Below are 19094 nucleotides of genomic sequence, written 5' to 3'. Positions count from 1 at the left end.
TGCCTCAGATAAACAGATAGAACACGAAAACGAGGGTTGAGGGGGAACTCCGCTCCAATTCTGATGAGCAAGTTTGCCACACCTCCCCCTTAAGTGGTTGCCAAGGAGTGAGCTACAAGTTCTCTCCTGACGCAACCGACATCTGTCCAGAGGTTCCTCTTGGGACGTCGTGGTACTGCTGTACGGCGGGAGAACCGAAGTCCGTCTGAACCGGAAGCCGTTCTCCCCAGCAGCACTGCTGGGCCGACCAAGTGAGTGGTCACGGGTGGGTACCAGTCGGCTGTGGACATCCGAATCCCGTGGCAACTGCCGGGGTGCCCACCTGTCCACAAAACACTTTGGCTCAGGGGTGTCCTTTGCTAACATATTAATATGTAGCTTCTTATCAAGGTAGAGAAGAAGATTTCCCTCTCCTACCTTCTTCCTCAGGCTTAGGACTACATCATGCCTGAAGGTAGTAGCGCCCGTGGGCACCGGAACCGGACAGGCGAATTCTGGGCCTCGCCTCCCAGTGGTGTCCGCAGGTACCTTCATCCAAGATGGACAATCCTCGTTACCTGCTAGCATCCAGGATACCAGTTCCTCCAGTTTCCTGTCTGCCAGGTCAGTCACAGGTCCAGCTGAGCCATGATCATCGCATCCAGGCGTCTTACCATAGCCAGCTGTACCCGCGACTGATGTAACCTGCTTCTTGGCCTGGGGAGCAGACCAGGCCTCAACTGCCTCGGTCTCCCCATGCCCAGACCTCTGGGGGTCTCTTCTTACTGATGGGTTCCTAAACTGAACCACTGACATGCCCCTCTGACAGTTACCCTTCTTGGCTGTCGGACTGGGCACAGGCGGTTTGTTCGATCCTAGTGACAGGGGCCCAAGTGGCTCTTCCCAGACAGGGCCGAGCACCGTGAGGCCCCTAAAGTGGACAACTGCACCCATGTCCACTGCGCATTGCGGGCCACTCCTGACCGCAGGAATGGCGGTCAGTGCCTGCTCAACCCCAACTAGCTTTCCCAAGGATTCAGGCAAGCCACATGGGGTAGTGAAGGCTGGCTCGTCTGGAGCTTGCTGGGTTAGAGATGGTGGCCCATGCTCCTTGCTCAGGCCCATGATGGCAAAACAGTAGGCATCTTCCGGATGCTCCATTGCCTCATGGCTCCTGGGCATGGGGTAGGCCACAAACCCAGGGCTGGTGTTCAGTTTCCCAAGGTTCTCAGAAAGCCTGGTCATCATATCCTGCTGGAGGACCGCGACCACTAGGACTGCCCAGACTCTAGCTGATCCCTGGATTCCTGACTGTGCCATTCCCTTTGCCTCTGTGGCCCAATCAGCCGGCACCTTCTGAATCCAGACACCATCTATCAGAGGCCTGGGGAGCTGCTCCGGACCCCGAGTGCTAGGGGAGGGTGATTGGGTCTGGGCCCGGAGGCCCTCTCTCTGTAACCCAAGCATCAACCTTCCTTCCACTAGTAATCCAGACCTGCTGCCTCTGACCTCTGTCTGTCTGCCTGTGAACACACCTTGACCAGTGAGATTAACTGACAGGCTTTCAGGCTCCCAGCCCCCACTGACTAGGCCAGTCATTCTAGCCTCTTTGCTCTTTTGTTTACTCTCCCCAGCAGGGGGGCTCACACCTAGCCCTGGACTAAAATTTCCATCTGAATGGCTTTCCAGAGCAGTCTTCCCTGTGGGACTACAAAGCTCATTTAGCTTATCTCTGAAGGTCCTTTGAAACTCACTTTTCAGGGCTGCCTGAAGTGTGGAACTACAAGTCCCAGCCAGCTGTGGTGTGCCTTCTTTAGCAGGGCAACTCACAGCTGGCGGGCCTCTGAAGCTCCGCTGGGAATCGCTTTTCAGTGCTGCCTGAGGCGTGGGACTACAAGTCTCAGCCAGCTGCCTAGTCCTATGCAAGGCCAACGGCTGGGCACTTATCAAGGCACAATCTTCTGAGCCTGGGCAAGGGACAGACCTATCCAGACAATCCCCTTGCTCAGCCTCCAGAGACTGTACCTCAGCCCCCAACACTGAAAACGCATCCTTTGTTTCATCACAAATCTCATTGTTAGCATTACCAACATTGCCGTCAACAATACAAACATTATCAATGACATTACCATCAATGCTACTGATATTATCCATGACATTCCTATCAATGCTACTGATATTATCCATGACATTCCTATCAATGCTACTGATATTATTACTGACATTCCAGACTGTATTCCCAATGTTACTAACATTAGTAAGATCACCCTCAGTGTCACCACACCGATCCTCAACAGTCATGTTCATAATATCAGGGACACATGAGTCCAATACCTCCCCAGGCCAGGGGATTTCTTCTGGTTCTCCAGCTAATGGAGACTCCTGCAGCCCCACACCATTCCCAGCCCCCTCCCTCTGTCCATCCACCGGTGGCCCAGACATTACCCCAATATCTGTCCCCAGTTCCTTGGCTGGTCCAGAGAGTTCCAGAGGGCCCTTCCGGGTCTTCTCGGCAGGAGCGTAATACGAAAGAAGAGTGCCTAGGTCAGCACCCAACAAAACAGGGGTGGGCAGTTTATCCGAGACCCCCACCTCCCTCATCCCCCTCCCCGCACCCCAATCTAGGAATACCTTTGCACAGGGTGTGCGTGAACGGGTCCCCCCAACTCCTGTGAGGGTCAGGAACTTTCCTGGGATGAGGTTCTGTGGCTCAATCAGCTCTGGTCGGATCAAAGTGACGTCTGCCCCGGTGTCCCGGAAACCAGTTGCAGACCGGTTGCCCACGGTAACGGGCTGCAAGTTGGCGGGGTTTACCCGCATCTTCCTGCGAACGAACAGCACAGAAGAAGAGTTGCTGGCCGGCTGGCCAGATGATGTCATCTGCTTCTGCTCAGGACACTGCGTCCTGAGATGTCCGGCTTTCCCACAGGTGAAACATCTGCGGGTGTCAGGCAGGAATGGCTTGGCTCCAAGCGCTGCAGGGTTGGGCGGAGGTGAAGCTTGACTCACCGAAGTAGGAGAGGTTGCTAGGGACGACTTCCCCCCTTTCCAGCTGTTTGGAGGAGCCTTGCGAGGTTCAGGCACTCGCGTGTGGACGAAGGTATCTGCCAGGTCTGCTGCAGCTGTAGTAGATGCTGGCTCCCTCTCCAAGACGAACTGTCTGACGTCTGCTGGACAAAGGTGCAGGAGTTGATCTCTGATCATGAGATCCTCCAAAGATTCATAAGAATCAACTTTCAGTCCCTTAGTCCACTGTCGGAATGTGGTGCGTAAGCGACTTGCCACATCCGTGTAAGAGTCCCCAGGTCCTTTCTGCATGGACCTGAACCGCTTGCGGTACACTTCCGGGGTCATCTGGTACTTCCGGATAATGGCATCTTTTAAACGTTCATAGTCATCATCTTGCCCCTCTGGCAATTCAACAAACGCTTCCAGGGCCTTGCCTTGTAGCCCTGGTGTCAGGTACCGAACCCATTGAGCTTGGGGCACATGGTACTGACGGCACGTTTTTTCAAAGGACAGTAAGTATGTATCAATGTCACTATCCTTTTCCATCACTGGAAACTTGGCTGCGCCCACGGAAAGAGTGGCATCCCTGTGATCTAGGGACCCGAGGTTCTGACCCGATCGCTGCTGGAGCCTTGCCATCTCCAACTCATGCCGACGATCAGCTTCCCTCTGCACCGCCTCTCTCTCAGCTTGCCGTTCCGCAGTTTCTCTGTCAGCCGCTGCTTGGCGCTCTGCAGTTTCTCTGTCAGCCTGGCGTTCCATGAACCGCAGGTATGCCTCCAGATCTGTCTCCATGAGGCGTTTCAAGGCCTCCTGCATCTGAGAAGAGTCTCTGCTAGTTCCAGGCACCACGGTGTTAGCGCTCTCAGGCGGTGGTGTGACGTTAACCTTTGGTGATCCTCCAGTGTCAGTCTCTGTATGCCCATCCTGTGAGGCTGTCTCTGAGCCACTGGCAATGTGGGTAACGGGAACCCCTCCATGTTCAGGTTCCCCCGAGTTCTGATTTGCTCGGATATCATACTCCACAAGATCACTAACCAAATCTTCACGAGTTTTGCGACCGACGTCCAATCCTCGTGAGGCACATTCAACTTTCAAATCAGCTTTGCTCATTTTCTCGTAATCTGCTTCACCAGGCATAATTGCAAGCAAAGATAGAAGAGAAAGTAGGAAAAGAAAATAGCTGTTGCTATGTGTCTCTCTATACACACATATATAATAAAATATGCACCGCTTGTTTTCTAAGGACTGTTTCCACAAAGGTTACAATCCTTCAGTGCAGAGCCAATTTTTAACACTGCACTGAAGCTCTTACTGCAATTATCCCACGTACGCTGCCAACAATATGTCACAACCCGCGGTCGCCGCCACCAACAGGCGACAATCGCACAGCCGCGACTAACAGTAATACGTCACGCCCACGGCGTCAGACCCCAGACCTTCTCACCAAACTCGTGACCGAAGGGCCGGCCGATCCAAAACCGCGGTGTGACGCGCGTAACAAGGCCCCACCCAGCTGCACCCTACACAGCGATTGCCCAGCTAATGGACTACAATCGGTGCCTGCAGCCTGGATGCGCTTGTTACTGGGTCAGGTTAGTTACGCAACTAACCCTTCTACTGCCACCACCACTTTTATTGGAGACTGGGAAACTCCCGTTATCAAATATACACTATAATGATTGAAATATTGATCTATATAGCACGGCCCGCAGACCTGCTATACAGAAATATAACCACAGTAGCGTCTCTTCAAAGGCAGGGATTCGTGAATTGCAAGTAAGCGCTTAGAAACAGTTTAACACTTTCAGAAAGAAAGATTTATTACTAAAAGCGTTGGATGCAAAATAAATATGTACAAAGAGATATCACAAAAATATATATATATGTATATATAGACACAGCAAACATAGAATAGCGAGAAAATACAGGGTAAGTTACTTGCCTTGCCTGGTTTTAGCAAATTCAAGTTGTGAGCAGAAAGCTTCTTTGATCTCCCCTTGTTACGATGTTGCTCGGAGATCCCTGTGTGTGTGTGTGTGTGAGACTAACTCACTTAAAAGTCTTCAAGGGTCCCTCTCAGGGGAAGGGGGGCTCTGACTACCCATTTTGGGAGTGGTCATTGGGGAACTCTACACTAAATTACTAGCTCATATCCCGTGATATGAACCATACAGTTGACCTGAGGACTGTGCACTTATTCAGGTCGGTTTGATAATGAGTGGGCTTACATAGTTTTGGGTGATAAAAATGACACCTTGTTCAGACTGGATGGCTCCACTTCTCATGTCTTCCTGGTTGTCCCCCACACCATCTGCCAGGAGATAACCTTTGACTCACAGGAATGCAGGGGGGATGTGAGGAGTGATTTGAGAAATGCCTCAGATAAACAGATAGAACACGAAAACGAGGGTTGAGGGGGAACTCCGCTCCAATTCTGATGAGCAAGTTTGCCACAAGTACTGTAAGGACATTCCAAATATTTTTATTAAAAAACATTATTATAGATATTTGGAGCGTCCTTACTGTAGTGTGCAGCCATGCACTTGTTTCATGGAATAAGCGTACTTAAAAGAGAAGTATAGTCAAAGATTTTTGGTCATGCTTCTATTCTGGGTCACAGGAATGCACTTACTTGTGCTCTTCTGTGACCCAGAATCAGCTGACGTCGCAAAGCTGCTCTGGAAGGATCCTGATCATATTGTTAGGATCCATCCATCTGCATTATTTACAACAGGCTCCAGCTCTCAGTGTGTGGCTGAGAGTCAAAGCCAGCTGCTCCCACCTGTTCCCCAGCCCGGAGGTCCAGTGAGCACTAGAGGGATAGGGCAGAGAGTGGAGACTGAAAGTCACAGCTCTGCTCAGAGGTGCCAAGATGCTGTGGGTATGAAGAATGTGGTGCCTGACCCTTCTCTTCTCACCAACTCGTGACAAAGGACTGGCTGATCTCACACCATGCTGTCACGTAACAATGCCACTGTCAGCTGCACCCTGCACAAAGATTTTACAGCTCGTGGGACCACAATCTTGGTGCCAGCAGCTTGAGAGCAATTATTACTGAGTTAAGTTAATCAAGCAATTAACCCTTTAAACACCACCTTACCTTTTTACCAAGAAGGACGAAACTCACAATCTTAGCAATAACAAGTATGAAAAATAAACTTCTGTACACATACTGTCCCCACAGACAGGTATTCAGAGATTTATCATATACTGTACAGTAGCACTCTTCAACAGACAGGGATTCTTTTAGTTTGCATAGTGCCATTAGAGACAATCTCAAAACTTTTCAAAATAGGGTTTAATAATGAAAAGCTCAAAATGGTGCAAATAAATATTTACAGAAAAAAAGTGTGTTACAAGGAAACAAAGACAATAAAGCAACAGAGGATTAAAAAAAAGTTGAAAATGTAGAATACTTGCAAAGTCGTTGGTGGAGTTCAGTCAATAAGCAAGGTGTTTTCTGCTCTCATAACTTGACAGATGTCCCTTCATTGATGGTACACGGAAGCTAGTCAAAAGTTCCTGACATTCCCTTTTTCTGTAGTATCAAAGGGGTGTTGACAGAGACCATCTGAGCAATCATCTGGTTTAAAGGGTGGGTGCTGGGAGTTCACCACGTTTATGACCAAGTCCCAAATACAGTTTCTTATTCATGTTTCTGAATAGCTACCATTTACAGTCTGCTGCTGTGCAGATTATTGTCCAACATGAAATTAGCTTCAAAATGGATATACAGTTGCAAGAAAAAGTATGTGAACCCCTTGGGATTACGTGGAGTTTTGCATGCATTGGGCATAAAATGTGCTCTGAACGTCATCTAAGTCACAACAATAGAAGAACACAGTCTGCTGAACATAATACTACACAAACATTAGATGTTGCCATGGTTTAATTGCACATAACATGTAAACATTCACAGTGCAGGGAGAAAAAAGTATGTGAGGCCCTAGCTTAATGACTTCTCCCAGAGCTAATTGGAGCCAGGAGTGAGCCAACCTTGACTCCAATCAGTGTGATGATATTGGATGTGTTGCTGACAGCTGTCCAGCCCTTAAAAAACACACACCTGTTTTTGGTTTACTGGTTTCAAGAAGCACTGTCTGATGTGAACCATGCCTCGCAGAAAAGAGCTCTCAGAAGACCTACGATCAAGAATTGTTGACTTGCATGAAGCTGGAAAGGGTTACAAAAGTATCTCCAAAAGCCTTGATGTTCATGTGTCCACGGTAAGAGAGACTGTCTACAAATGGAGAAAGTTTAGCACTGTTGCTACTCTCCCTAGGCATGGTCGTCCTGTAAAAATGACTGCAAGAGCACAGCACAGAATGCTGCATGAAGTAAAGAAGAATCCCAGAGTGTCAGCTAAAGACCTAGAGAAATCTCTGGCACATGCTAACATTTTTGTTGACACATCTACAATGAGGAAAACATTAAACAAGAATGGTGTACATGGGAGGACACCACGGAGGAAACCATCATGGTCCAAAAAGAATATTGCAGCACGTTTGAAGTTTGCAAAAGAGCACCTGGATTTTCCACAGCACTACTGGCAAAATATACTGTGGACAGATGAAACCAAGATTGAGTTGTTTGGGAAGAACACACAACACTATGTGTGGAGAAAAAAAGGCGCAGCACACCAACATCAAAACCTCATCCCCACTGTAAAACATGGCGGAGGGAGCATCATGGTTTGGGGCTGCTTTGCTGCCTCAGGGCCTGGATGGATTGTTGTCATTGATGGGAAAATGAATTCCAGAGTTTATCAAGACATTTTGCAGGAAAACGTACGACCATCTGTCCGCCAACTGAAGCTCCGCAGAGGATGGGTGATGCAACAGGACAATGACCCAAAGCATACAAGTAATTCAACAAAACAATGGCTGCAACAGCACAGAATACGCCTTCTGGAGTGGCCCAGTAAGAGTCCTGACCTCAACCCGATTGAAATGCTGTGGCATGACCTTAAGAGAGAGATTCACACCAGACATCCCAAGAATATTGCTACACTGAAACAGTTTTGTGAAGAGGAGTGGTCCAAAATTACTCCAGATCGTTGTGCAGGTCTGATCTGCAACTACAGGAAACGTTTGGTTGAGGTTATTGCTGCCAAAGGAGGGTCAACCAGTTATTAAGTCCAAAGGTTCACATACTTTTTTCTCCCTGCACTGTGAATGTTTACATGTTATGTGCAATTAAACCATGGCAACATCTAATGTTTGTGTAGTATTATGTTCAGCAGACTGTGTTCTTCTATTGTTGTGACTTAGATGACGTTCAGAGCACATTTTATGCCCAATTCATGCAAAACTCCACGTAATCCCAAAGGGTTCACATACTTTTTCTTTCAACTGTAGGTATGACAGGTCTCGGATATCTATTTCTCATAGGAGGGGTGTGGAGGCCTAATCCACTCTGGTACCTCCTAGCATAGGGATGTTAGGGTTCAAAATGCTACCCAATAACCGAGGGAGGTAAATATGTCTATCTTCTGGCTGTGCTGTCTTTCTTTCATGAGTAATGAAACATGCTGAGGTTTTAGAGTCTTGGCTGATAATCAGTCTATCAAAAATATGTATTCCACAGACTTAAAACTAAGGTATTTATGACCCAATGCCTGTTAGTTCTTCTGGTTGCTGAAGCTTGCAAGGGTGATAGTTTTATAGGGTTTCCAGACTGAAATTGTGGGTTGGGTAATGGAGAGGTCTGTGTGTCCAATCAATGGATTGATAAGAAAGCACTGGCATCAGTTAACAGTTGTGTATTGTGCAAGATGGCTTCCAGGGGGATGTAAAAGGAGATCACTGCTGCCATTAGGCCTCCTTATATTACAAACTGTCATGAGTGAACTCCAAACAACATGGTTGCCACGCACTCAACTATTTGTGTGGCTACTGCGTGCAACCATTACAGTGGGTTGTTCACAAAGCACAGTGTGGCTCATACATGCGCAGTGAAAACCCAGCTGTGAAGCCGCAAGGAATCACAGCTGGCTTCCCACAGTTAACATTATGGCTCCGGGGACCTGAAGACTGGTGAAGAACCAGCCCAGGTGAGGATGGCATTGGATCCCTGGACACATAAGTGTTTTTTATTTAACAGTCAGCAGCTACATTATCTGTAACTGCTGAATTTTGAACAGGGCGTAAAACCACTTTTAAAGAAAAGTTTGGGAATAGCGAAAAAAAAAAAAATCATACTCACCTAGATGGCTGCAGCACCAATCCCAACTTCATCTGTCCATCAGTTCTACCCCGAGAACCGAGTGATCAAACACCATTGATTGCTCAGTTCTCCCCCTCCGTTCTGAACAGAGAGCCGGTGACTGTCAGTCTCTGGCTCTCTACTCTGCCCCTCCAGTGCTCACTGGAGTGCAGAGCTGTGGAGGGGGCAGGCTCTCAGCAGCTTGATGAGAGGCTGAGCCAGGTGCTGGTCCAGGAATAAAAATTATACTCGCCTAGGTAGATACTGTATCGGTTTGATGCTGCATCTGTTCCCTGCTGCTTCTAAGACTGAGAGATCAAACACAGCTGATTTCTCAGTTCTCAGCCTTCATTGAGTAGAGAGCTGGTGACTATCAATCACTGTCTTTCCGCTCTGCCTCTCCAACACTCACTGGAGCACTGGGCTGTGGAGGGGGTGGGAGCAGCTGGCTCAGACTCTCAGTGGCTTGCTAAGAGGTTGAGCCAGTTGCCATTCTGGGTGGATCCCAACCATAGGGACCAAGGTTGGGATCTTTTCAGAGCCTGGATTGGATGAGTGACTTCAGCAAACAGCAGACTTTAGCCCACTGTTGGCTAAAAATGGGTCACAGGAGTGCAGAATGAACTCCTGTGATAGGAGAAGTATAGCCAAAAAAGCCAGCCTGGACCAATGTAACTATACAAAGTAAAAAAAAAAAAGTAGCGTTAAAGTGTTACTAAACCCACAACAGTAAAATCAGTCTGTATATGCAGTAAAGCATGGTTGATATACTCACTGTGGAACCTAAAGGGTTAATCCTCTGCATTGTGTTAAAAGGCTGTTTGATCCTGTCTTCTCTGATTCTCCCCTTCTTCCAATGCCCCCCTCTTATCTCCTGATAAGACATATTGTGTGGAGATACTCTGGACATGCTCAATTTGGTGTGTATTGCTAGAGAGGTTTTTTTTTCCTTGGGAGAGTGCATGTGATCAACACAGGGCCAATCAGCACTGCCAGGAAAGAAAACTCCTCCTGCAAGCTTTGAAGCTAGGAAGTGATATCAGTCTGTATACACAGCAAAGCATGCTTGTTATACTAACTGTGGAACCTAAGGGGTTAATCCTCTGCATTGTGTAAAAAGGCCATTTGATCCTGACTTCTCTGCTCCTCCTCTTGTTCAAATGTCCACATCTTATCTCCAGATAAGACAGACTGAATTGTAGCCATTTGCACATGCTCAGTTTAGTGTGTATTGCTAGAGAGGTGTTTTTTTTCCTTGGGAGAGTGCTTGTGATCAGCACAGGGCCAATCAGCACTGCCCAGAGGTCAGGGGTCCTGCATCCTCCTACAGCAGACAGAGAACTCCTCCTATAAGCTTTAACCAGTGCTCTGCTAGGCACTGATAGAAGTCACAAGACTGCTATATACTGCTGATGAGAAAAGGTATTTAGCAGTTTATAATTGTATTTTCATGTTCTGTGTACTGTGGGAGACCAGATATAGTGAATGCAGGGTCCTGGGTTTAGTAACACGTTAAGCTTTAATAATGTTATTAACTTTTTTAGATATTATAAAGCAGACCTAAATATAATATTATTGTTGTGATTGGTATTAGTCAACCTGACCACCCTATAGCAGAGCTACTGCTACAGGGCGGCAGGGCTACGCAAAATCACATATATATATATATGTGATTTTGTACTTCTGGGTAGGGGGCGCGCGCCGCCATTGGTGGCTTCAGCTGTCAATCACCGGGTATCACTGACTGTATGTAAAGACAATACAAATCTCTTCCATGTCAGCTCCAGCACGCTGCTTTGAATGGCTTTGCATAGCAGAGCTATACAAAGCAGCCTGCTTACATAGTAAAGCACAGCACACAGTAAAACACACACAGCACGCAGTTAACCATTTGATTGTCCCAGATGTTAACCCCTTCCTGCCCAGTGTCATTAGTACAGTGTCAGTGCTTTTTATTAGCACTGATCACTGTATTAGTTGCACTGGGGATGTTAGTGACAGTTAGTCAGTTCCCCCCAGTGTCAGAATGCCTGCCGCAGTCCCGCAATAAGTTTCTGATCACCGCCATTACTAGTAATTAAAAAAAAAATAAAAACAATCCCAGTGTATATACTGCCATTTGTAGACACTATAACTTTCACATAATCATATAATTTACATGTACAGTATTGGGATTTTTTTTTCAGCAGACATGTAGCAGAATACATTTTGGCCTAAATTTATGAAGAAATTAGATTTTTTAATCTTTTGTTACTGGACATACTGTATTTACTAGCAAAAATATTGTTTTCTTCTCAAAATTGTCAGTCTTTTTTTGTTTATAGCACAAAAAATAAAAAATGATCAAATACCACTGAAAGAAAGCTCCGTTTGTGGGGAAAAAAGGACATACATTTCATTTGGCTGCAGCGTTGCATGACCGCTCAATTGTCAGTTAAAGTGACACAGTGCCATATCGCAAAAAATGGTCTGGTCAGTAAGGGGGTGTAAATCCTCTGGAGGGCAAGTGGTTAACCGCTTTCCCACTGCCCTATAGCATATATACTGCTACAGGGTTGCAGGGGTGTGCAAAATCATGTGTGTGTGTGTGTATATATATATATATATATATATATATATATACATACATACATACATACATACACACACACATATACTGTGTATATATATATATATATATATGTGTGATTTTGCATTTCCAGGTAGTGGGCGCTTGTGCGCCCTACCCATGCTGCTATTTGTAGCCTTGGCTGTCACTGGGTCCCGGACGGTTATTATACTCCGGCACCCAGTGACCGTGGAGCATTACCGATGGAGGGAGAGAACTGTAAGTAAACAATACAGTTCTCTCCCTTGTCAGCTCCTACACACTGCTTTGCATGGCTCTGCATAGCAGAGCCATGCAAAGCAGTGTGCTTAAAATTGAAAACACAGACACAGCCCGCAGTAAAACAGCACAAAGTTAACCCTTTGATCGCCGGGGTTACATTGTAACCCCTTCCTGTCCAGTGCCATTAGTACAGTGTCAGTGCTTTTTATTAGCACTGATCACTGCATTGGTGTCACTGGGGATGTCAGTGACACCAAATCAGTTCCCCCCAGTGTCAGAATGCCCGCTGCAGTCCCGCAATAAGTCGCTGACCATTTGTAAACGCTATAACGTTCACGTAAACCATTTAATTTACACGTATTGGGAATTTTTTTTTTATTTTACCAAAGACATATAACAGAATACATTTTGCCCTAAATTTATGACGAAATTTGATTTTTTACATTTTTTCACTGGACATGTGTAATAGCAAAAAGTCAAAAATATAGTTTTTTTTTTCTCAAAATTGTTGGACATTTTTGTTTATAGTGCAAAAAATAACCGCACAGGCAATCAAATACCACCGAAAGAAAGCTCAATTTGTGGGGAAAAAAATGACATGTTTCATTTGGGTGCAGCGTTGCATGACCGCGCAATTGTCAGTTAAAATAACGCAGTGCTGTATCGCAAAAAATGGCCTGGTCAGGAAGAGGGGTAAATCCTCTGAAGTAAATAATAATAATAACAATAATAATGATACTGGGACATGTTTTCTTCTTATCGGCCAGTAGGGGTCAGTATGACTTCTCCGTCCCTGTTCATGGCAGGAGGAGAGGTGGATGATTGTACATCCGGGTGAGGATAGAATCTTCCTGTCTCTCCATGATAAGGAAGCGGTTGGTGTCCTTGTGCTGGTTCAGGTGAATGTGAGTGGTGTCGGCGCTGTGCAGTGTGAGTTGTATTTGGTGTCGCCCTGTGTGGTGTGTTATATAACCTCGCCGTGCTTCGTGCTCTGTATACTACTACTACTGATGATGATGGTGGTGGTGGGTGGGCGCTCCGGGCACGCCCTCCGCTGTCAGTGATGTCGGTACACGTGCGATGTGTTTATTTTCATGTAATAACTGATAAGTGGACGTTCCCTGTGTATACAATACACCCCGGGGGTGATCACATGGACCCTTCTCACCCCTGGCCCTGGCACTGGGTGTGGATGTTCTGCTTTCACATCTGAGCAGACCTGCGGACTACTTCTGCATTAGAAACCCCCCCATCGTGTGTCAGAACTCCTCCCTCCATGCACACTCATCTGTGGGAGGACAGGTCACCAACAACTGTCACTTCTCTCAGTATTATTACATAGTGAATCTACCAAAAGGTGAAGTGTCAGCCTGTGCGCTGTTCAGCACATAATTGGCTGAAAGACACCAGACTGCACCAAAAGTAGCGCCCACCCCACGATATAAAACGCACCGCAACCGGCATCGCATGGTTATCTTACACTGACCCCCCCCCCCGCAGATCGCAGCTGCCGTGTGCTTAGACTGTGGTGCAGGAAATGTGCTCGGAATGCAGGTTTCCTAGTGTGAACAGGAACAGAATGTGCTTGTCATGAGCACAGGGACCCAGATCTCTAGTGATGAGCTGGGTCACACCAGATGCAGCCCAATGCGTTTTTATTCTGCATCAAAAACTCATGGACAGCTTTTAACATGGATTCCAATGGCCCTAGCTCACACCAATGTTATGCGTTCCAGTGCAGCCAACAAAAGTAGATCAATTTGCATTTGTTTTCTATATGGAAAATGCATCAAAAACACATCGGAATGTGTATGTTCTCAATTGATATTAAGAAAAGAAGGGAAAAAAACAGAATAAAAAAAACACATGCAGAAGCACATCCGGAATGCAGAAATTGTTGTGCAAGGGCCAGTTCACACTACAAAAAACGCACTCCAGATCCTTTCCAGATGTGTTTCTGCATGCAGGCTTTAAAACATTTTTGATGCATTGCGTTTCCAGATGGATTCCAGGTGCTTTTTTCTTTTTCCTGGTTTTTTTCTTTTCACTGGGGTCCAGTGCATATATGATTTGTTTTTGATGTGTTCTGGTGCAGTTTTTATGTATTTTACCGTGTTCCAGTACAGTTCAGTGCAGGAAAAATGCAGCATGTTCTACTTTTTTTTTCTGGAAATGACCCTGGAAATGACTGCATTGGTGTGAACTACACCTACTTTCCATACACACCTAGGTGTTTACAGGATTATTTGAAGAGAAACATTTAGGTGAAGAAAATGAAAACATTTTGAGGGGAGCTTTTGAGCATAATTTTCGAGCATACATGTATTCCAATAGCCAGAATAAGTAAACCCCTTGGTGCCAACCTCCTCCTGCTACTTTAACCACCTCCCACCCGCCATATAGTAATATGACGGACGCAAGGTGGTTCTCTCGTTCTGGAAGGACGTCATATGACGTCCTCCCATTGTCACCGCGCATGCGCGGCGATCGGCGGTGCGCTGTGTCCCTCGAACACAGCGGATCATCGATCCATGGAAAGAGCCAAAGATGTCGGCTCGGTCATGTGATCGCATGTAAAAAGGGAAATGCCGGTTATCAGCGTGACAGCTCGAGAGGAGAGCCAGTAGTCGGCACACCGCAGAGGGGACATGTACACTGATGATCAGTGTGCCCTGATGATCAGTGTAGCCCTAGCAGTGCCACCTGTCAGTGCCACATATCAGTGCCTACTACTGCCAATCAATGCCACATATCAGTGCCCATCTGAGCTGCCTTTCAGTGTCACCCATCAATGCCAATCAGTGCTGCCAATCAGTGCCAGTCAGTGCTGTCTTTCAGTGCCACCTACCAGTGGCCATCACTGCAGCCTCAGCGCACATCAGTGAAGGAGAAAAATCACTTATTTACAAAATTTTATAACAAAAACTAAGACAAAATGTTTTTTTCCCAAAATTTTCAGTGCTTTTTGGTTTGTTTAAGAAAAAATAAAAAACCCAGAGGTGATTAAATACCACCAAAATAAAGCTCTATCTGTCACACAAAAAAATGATAAATTTACATATGGGTACAGTGTTTCATGACCGCACGATTGTCATTCAAAGTGCGACAGCTGGAAATTGGCCTGGGCAGGAAGGGGGTATAAGTGCTCTGTAGGCTAGTGGTTCAGTGTTTCCCATAGGCGGAAGGTGAGACAGGCCTTCGGGTTATGTGATATTTGTGATTGACTGTCACAGCAGTCACATGATCAGAAAGCTCCCAATCGCAAGTATTGATTGGGAGCTTATCTATCACCGCCAGCTACTATGCAGGGAGTGCGCTTTCAGAAAGGCAAGTAGTTTTAACAAGGCCACAGATTAAGGCCTGGTTCACACCAATGCAATTTTTAGAGCTTTTTGCAGAAATGCACTACAGCCCATTTAATATGGTTTCCTATGGGACATGTTCACATCTATGCGTTTTTGAGCTTCCGCATTTTTTGGAAAAGATCAGGGACTTTAAAATGCAAAACGTTTTTTGGTTCAGTAGACTTCATTGTAGATGCTGCAGAAAATGCATGTAGTGTATATTTTTAATCTGCCCAGAAACAAGGTCCCCCTCCTAAACACATAAAAACGCATAGGCAAAAAACGCACTGCTTAAAAAGCATTGCAGAAAGGGACAAAACGCAAAATGCATTGGTGAACCAGGCCTATGGCCCACACACCGAGCAGCTGCATATATGCCGGTGTCAAAAGGTTAATTTTCTGGGCAGTAAATTAATTTACACTCCATGCTATATGTGTATAAACATGCGTACATATGCAACATTAGAGCCATTTTTTATGCCAAGGTCTGGCAGAAAAAAAGCAGCATATTTCGAGCATGAATTCATACACCTATGTGCATGAGGCTTTTACTTAAAGCGGAGTTCCACTCACCTGTCAAAAAATAAAATCAGCAGCTACAAAAACTGTAGCTGCTGACTTTTAAAAAACAGCCATTTACCTGTCCCTAGGTCCTGTGGTGTGTCCCCCGCAGCCCATTTCACAGGCCGTCCTGTATTCCAGGCGCTGGCATCTTCAGTGTGGGCACCCGGCTGTGATAGCTTGCGGCTTCACAGCCGGGTACCCACTGTGCATGCGCTAGTAGCGCTGTGCTTCATGAATGGTCCTGAAGTCTTCTGGGATCTGTCACGTGTCCCAAAAGACTACAGGAAGGGAGGACACCTTCCGTTTCCGATCACCTAGGCGATCGGACCGGAAATGGGAGCGGGTACCTGTCATTCGGGTACTCGCTCCCCCCCGCCCCCCAAAGGTGCCAATCCTTAATGGGGAGCGGGGGAGCAGTCCTTAAAGCGGAACTTCCTCTTTTGGGTGGAGCTCCGCTTTAAGCCCAACTTTGAGCAGATAAAAAATGATCCCTTGCAGTGGGGCAGTGCTGGCACTGCAGGGGGTTAATAGCTTGCTTTGTCCAGGAGAGAGCAGATGCCTATTACCTGATCCTCCACTGCCCCAACTGAAGGCGCTCCCCCCATAATCTAGCAGCGGAACGTCCCTTGGCGTCCTCATGTCTAGGGCAGGGCTATGAACCTTTCTTGATGATGTCAGGACCCTACAGCACGGAGAGGGGTAGGAGCTGCAGGCAGGAGGGAACTGAGGATCAGATAGGTATGTCTCCATTTTTTTGTTTTCTAGACATAAACAAGCAATTGTTCAATTTATTTTTATGTGGTCAGATTTGGGCATTAAAGCTGAAGTTTTCTTGTATTTTGTCTTTCTTGGTTCCTCTCCTCATCAACATGCTAACGACATTTTAAACCACTTTCCCTCCAGAGGATTTACCCCTCCTTCCTGACCAGGCCATTTTTTGCGACATGGTGCTGTGTTACTTTAACTGATGATTGCGCGGTCATGCAACGCTGCACTCAAATTTATGTCCTTTTTCCCCACAAACAGAGCTTTCTTTCGGTGGTACTTGATCACCTTTCCTTTTTTTTTTAGTTTTTTCACTATAAAAAAAAATACTGACAATTTTGAGAAATAAAAAATATTTTTTTACTTTTTGCTATTAAACGTGTCCAGTGAAAAAATTTTAATCCAATCTCATCATAAATTTAGGCCAAAATGTATCGGTTTACGTGAAAGTTATAGCATTTACAAATGGCGGTATATATACTGGGATTATTTTATTTTTACTAGTAATGGCGATGATCAGTGACTTATTGTGAGACTGCGTCGGGCATTCTGACACTGGGGGGGAACTGACATCCCCAGTGACACCATTACAGTGATCAGTGCTAATAAAAAGCACTGACACTGTACTAATGGCACTGGGCAGGAAGGGGTTAACATGAGGGGCAACCAAAGGGTTAACTGTGTGCTGTTTTATGTAGTGCTGTGTCCGTGTGCTTCACTGCAAGCACACTGCTTTCGATGGCTGTGCTGTGCAATAGGGAATCATGGGGCCTCTGTGTCCTTGCCCAAACTCAAAAAAGCCTATGAAAAAAGTACCAGGGGCATCTCATGGGGCCCCCTACTGATCCCGGGCCCTCGGGCAGTGCCCGAGTTTCCAGATGGTCAGTCCGCCCCTGCATGCAGCTTTTATATGCAGTTGCAGAGTATTTTTCTTAAGTTTGCATTTCCTTTACCCTAGGTTTACACCTAAGTGTTTTTTCCCACGTTTTGCAGAAACACAGTACAGTCTATTTAACATGATTTCCTATGGGCCAGGTTCATATTTCTGCATTTTTGTTTCTATATAATTCAATGGAAACGCTGCAGCAAAGCATGTATTTTGTTTGTGCTGTGTTTTTTTTATGCATTTTTGATGCGTTTTGCATTTTAAATCTGCCTAGCAACAAGATAAATAAAACAAAATGAAAAAAAAAAAAAGGAAAATGCATCAAAAACACGTCAAAAACGCAATGCAGAAACGGCTCAAACGCAACCTGCAGAGGTGTGAACCTAGCCTTAAGGTCACTTCTTTCTTCTTTGGGCTTTTATTTTCACTGCACTGGGTTACAATGCATTTGTGTGCATTTATGTGCATTTGCATTGCAGAAAAATGCAGCATGCTGTACTTTTTTTCACTGCATTGCAATGGTGTGAACCAGGGGCGGACTGACAAATCATGGGGCATCCGGGCAATAGGGGATCGTGGGGCCCCTGTTTCCTTGCCCAAACTAAAAAAAGCCTATGAAAAAGGTACCAGGGGCATCTCATGGGGCCCCCTACTGACCCTGGGCCCTCGGGCAGTGCCCGAGTTTCCAAATTATCAGTCCGCCCCTGGTGTGAACTATGCCCATAGGATAACCTGGATTTTGGTCTGTCTATCTGTTCAGTTGGAGTGCAGTCAAAAATGCAGCCCACTGCATGTGGTGTGGATGGGCGCTAACACAATTGTTTTCCCAGGAAGTACTCTGTAGATGTCAGAGCATAAGAGGGGAAATTCTTTAGTTATAAGGCCAGAGAAGAAGAATGTCTTTAGTCTACAGCAAATTTTGATCCTGATGCAAACTTTTTTTTAAATTTGTTTAAAAAAACTAAACTTTAAAGTACAAAACAGACTGCTTTCCCAGTTCTTTCATGTGACATCCCTTTCCTTTAAGAGCTACCAAAAATATGAATACATTGATGTGTATACATGCACAAGGTACAGTAAATGATCCCAGCAGTGTACATTGTAAAGAAAGTTGCATAGAGGAGGTAAGAAGCATTTTTTGCAGAAGAAACATAGTATAGTTTGTCTGCTCTGCAATAGAAAAAATCTGTCCTGTGTGTACATTTTGTATTGCTGGCTTAATGGAGTCATTCATTTTGTGTGCGGTGACTTGCGGTTTTCTGCACTGGATAAACGCAGGTCACTGTTAGTGTGATGTACGTTGCAGTGCAGAAAAATGCTGTTTGTTTTCATTTTGTGCATGGCACAGCAGCGCAATGCCCCATGCTGCTGTGCAGTGATATAAATACAATTCTACAATGTGACACTTTAATTAAAGTGCAAAAGAGAAAGACAAACTAGCTGCATGATAGTGCTGAAAGCCTATCGTGCTGCTCCCTTCCAGAGCAGGCACTACACTAGCCTGCTTGAT

At 45.9% G+C, this 19094-nt stretch overlaps 1 protein-coding gene across 4 annotated transcripts in view; it reads left to right on the top strand.

Moving 5' to 3' along the window:
* Positions 1-12819: 12819 nt before the first annotated feature.
* Positions 12820-19094, top strand: part of XIAP (X-linked inhibitor of apoptosis) — a 45667-nt gene continuing 39392 nt past the window's right edge. The window contains exon 1 of one of the 4 annotated variants that reach the window (XM_089677201.1): positions 12820-12924. The gene's annotated coding sequence lies outside the window, so the exon portion shown is untranslated. Of the gene's footprint in view, positions 12956-19094 lie in introns of all 4 variants that reach the window. The other 3 variants (XM_089677200.1, XM_089677205.1, XM_089677199.1) reach the window with 3 other exon arrangements.

The sequence above is a fragment of the Staurois parvus genome, unplaced genomic scaffold, assembly GCF_062004578.1.
Source record: "Staurois parvus isolate SC_StPar_1 unplaced genomic scaffold, SC_StPar_1.0 ptg000181l, whole genome shotgun sequence".
Classification (NCBI taxonomy): Eukaryota; Metazoa; Chordata; class Amphibia; order Anura; family Ranidae; genus Staurois; species Staurois parvus.
Note: the sequence above shows the minus strand (reverse complement) of the source record. Positions and strands in the feature narration are given on the sequence as shown.